Source organism: Pipistrellus hanaki (assembly GCF_964339955.1).
Source record: "Pipistrellus hanaki genome assembly, chromosome: 1".
In the NCBI taxonomy this organism is placed as follows: Eukaryota; Metazoa; Chordata; class Mammalia; order Chiroptera; family Vespertilionidae; genus Pipistrellus; species Pipistrellus hanaki.
In genome coordinates this window covers 58,603,801-58,607,252 of record NC_140503.1, presented here as the reverse complement: position 1 = coordinate 58,607,252, position 3,452 = coordinate 58,603,801, and positions in this window count along the sequence as shown.

Genomic DNA, 3,452 nt, shown 5'->3' with positions numbered 1-3,452 from the left:
CGTGCCCTAAGGCCACGGACAGAGCTTTCTTTCAGAGTGGGCTGGTTGTGATCACCTCAGCGAGGGAAGAATCAAGAGAAATGCTTTGGGTAAAATTGAAACTGGAGAGCCAATGAGTCCCTGGCTGCCTATCACTACTTGAGCCAATTCAGCAGAGACAGGGTTGAATCATATATGAGGTTTTATTCTAATTCTGCCAGCAGCATGGGAGAGCAGCAGGTCAGCCACAAAAATCTGCTCTCCAATCCCCCATAAGCCAGCTGCTTATATGGGGTGGGACAAATATTACATGGGGAGGTAGGGATTACAGGCATGGGGAAGTAGGCAATGCGGGCTGGGGTGGGGCTCTATTGTTTGGGCAGCAAGGTTGTAAATATTTCCGTGAAAATGGGCAGTTCTTGAGTGAGAATGGGCCACATTCCAAGGTTGACTCACCAGGTCCCGGGGTGTACAACTCCCAGCCAGGTTAGACTGTCCTTTCTTTAACCAGAACAAGGTAATCACAGTTAACAGAGCTTGATTAATATTTCCCACAACCATAGCTAGTCCCCAATATTCTATTTTTGCCCCTAACAGGATGAGGCATTCTAAATGGATGAATGAAAACCAGGTTCCTCTGGTTAGGATAACTGCCAAGAAGCTAAGGAGATTGCTTGTCTATGTGCTGGAAAAAGGCAAGGTTAATGCTTCGCAACAGAAAGGTAGGAGGGTCACAAGAAAGAGCTGAGAAAGATGGATGGTGAAATCCTGGGCAGTTTTCTCCCCTAATATTGATTTTTAAAAAATAAGCTCCCCAGAGTAGGGCACTTGGTGAACCACCGGAAGTAAGTCACAGCTCCCCACATCTGCGTGCAGTAAAACTCTGTGACTGTATCCACAGGCCCAGGGACGCGGCTGCTGAAAGGCAGGTGCTCTGGTGCTGTAACGGCCCACTCAGGGTTCGGATCTTCCTGAGGGGCATCCCGGTGGGACACGGGATTGGAGGACCCAGTCCTGGATTGGAGTCCTAGCTCTTCCGCTGACTTCCAGCTCAAGCATTTAATCGCCACTCTCTCACCTGTAAATGAGTAATAACTCTACTTCATGGAGTTAAATTAACATTGAGCATTAAAAAAATGGAAGTGCAGCTTTTAAGTATTTGGGCACATAAACTGTAGCCCTTATTGTCATTAACTGCAGTAGTCGAATGCAGCACTCAGAAATACAACTTCCCCTTACGCCTGTTTGGGAATTTGTTCTTGTTCTAACTGGAAGGCGTGCAGACTCTGTTACTGACATCACCACACCTTCCTGCCTCATTTCAACTGACTATCAGAGTTGGGAAATTCCCACTGTTACAGGTTAATCAACATGGGCTGCCTGCCTGGTCTGAATCCCAGATCCGCCTCGCACTGGCTATGGGAACTAAGGGAAGTCACCCAAACTCTGTGGGCCCAGCTTGCTTATCTGTAAAATGGGGATTATAATAGCACTAGAGGCCTGGTGCATGAAATTCGTGCATGGGAGGGTGTCCCTCAGCCTGGCCTGTACCCTCTCTAATCCAGGACCCCTCAGGGGATGTTCAACTGCCGCCGGATGGGTCCTAAAGGGGCAGTCAGACATCCCTCTCACAATCTGGACTACTGGCTCCTAACCACTCACCTGCCTGCCTGCCTGATCACCCCTAACCACTCTGCCTGCCTGCTTGATCACGCCTAACCACCTCAGTCTTGGCCCCTGCCACCATGGCTTTGTCCAGAAGGATGTCCAAAGATGGTCTAATTAGCATACTGCCCTTTTATTAGTATAGATTTGCCTTACTGGGTTATAGTGAAGATTCTGATGTGCTGTCCAAAGAATAGGCACTGTTATAGGTATAAGCCATTCTTAATTGCCTCAAGTCAATCAAAATTCTCCTTCCAAGTCTCTGTCCCAGAGAAACAGATGGGCTCCTTCACTGGCTTGGTCCTGTAGGTGGATCACAGAAACGCTTTGTCTTCTATCTCTCCTGCTCTCAGTCAATTCCTCACTGCAGGATGTGTAGATATATATGACAGACATATGCTATTGGTTATAGGGGTTCAGTGACTCCAAGAATTATCAATTATGCCACAGACATGTTGGGGCATCTAATCTGCCCAAGGCCCAGGGGGTTCAGAGAGAAAAGTCCTTGTCCTCAGTGAGCTGTGTTTGGTTATATATGTGAAGTGCCAATGAAACAGGAATTTTAGGGGTAAAATAGGACAGGTTTAGGAAATTTTAGAAATTAAGGGGACCATGGAGGAAGCATAGGGCTGCAGAGCAGCAGAAGGTATATTTCCATAGAATGGGGGAGCTGGGAACAGAAAAGGTCTATATTTACAAAAAAAAAAAAAAAAAAAAAAAAAAAAGGGAAGGAAACCCTTCATCCAGAAGGAGAAGAAGAAAGCCCAAAGGGAATAGGAAAACAATAAGGGGTGGGGGGTGTGGGGGGTGGGGGGGAGAACTTCACATGTCCCATGTGAGGTGAGGTTGACTTTGAACCCAGGAGTTACTATAGTAACCAGCTAAGGGAATAGTGACCAATCAGAGGGGATATCAGGCACCAGGATCTGCAGCCTTTATAAGCCATAGGGAAAAGGAACTCATTGGGACCATTTTCCCCTCTCTACTTGGGAGTCTGTTCTGTGGGACTCTTTCCCTCTTCCCATGTGGGAGTCTGTACTTGTTCTTCAATAAGTCTCCACCTTTCCTGTACCGCTTTCTGTCCAGGTATTCATTCTTTGATTCAGGTGGACAAAGAATCCGGGTTCCAGTCCAAAAATTCCCTATCAGCAAGATAGATGTCCCATCTGTATGTGCGCATCACATTCAGAATATTGCCACTGGCTTATACTAGGCATTCGAAAAAAATTCAGAAGCAGGTAAAGTTTGAGCTAAGTCCCTCTATAATCCAACTCATTTGATTCCAAGTGACAGAAATCCAGCCCAAATAAGCCTACTAAGCAAAACGAGGAACTTCTTGGCTCATGTAACAGAGAAATTCAGCTGTCGACTTAAGGCGATACCTAGGAGTCAAGTCATACAATCAAGATGCTCTCTTTAAATTTCTGTCTCTCAGCCCTTCCCCTCTCCGTGTCAGCCTTCCATGGCAGACATTCTCTCTGTGGCCAGGCGGGAGGGCAGCCTGCAGTCCTCCTGGCTTGACCTTCCTGGAGGGAAAAAGAAACTGGCTTTTGAAATGTCCACAGACTAGTTCTGGGACGTGTATGGTTATCACCTGCTAAACAAATCAAGTGTTTCCCATCGGAGGGAGTGCAGGGCTTTCTCTTTTGTTCCGTGCTGTGTGAACTGTACCTGGGACAATTTGACCTGCACCGGAACATGTGTTCCAGAACAGCACACTGAACGTCCTCAGTAAATATTTGTTACCTAACCGACCTCACCAGCTACATTTTGGCCATGTGCCCACTCCCTAGCTAGGGAAGTGGAGT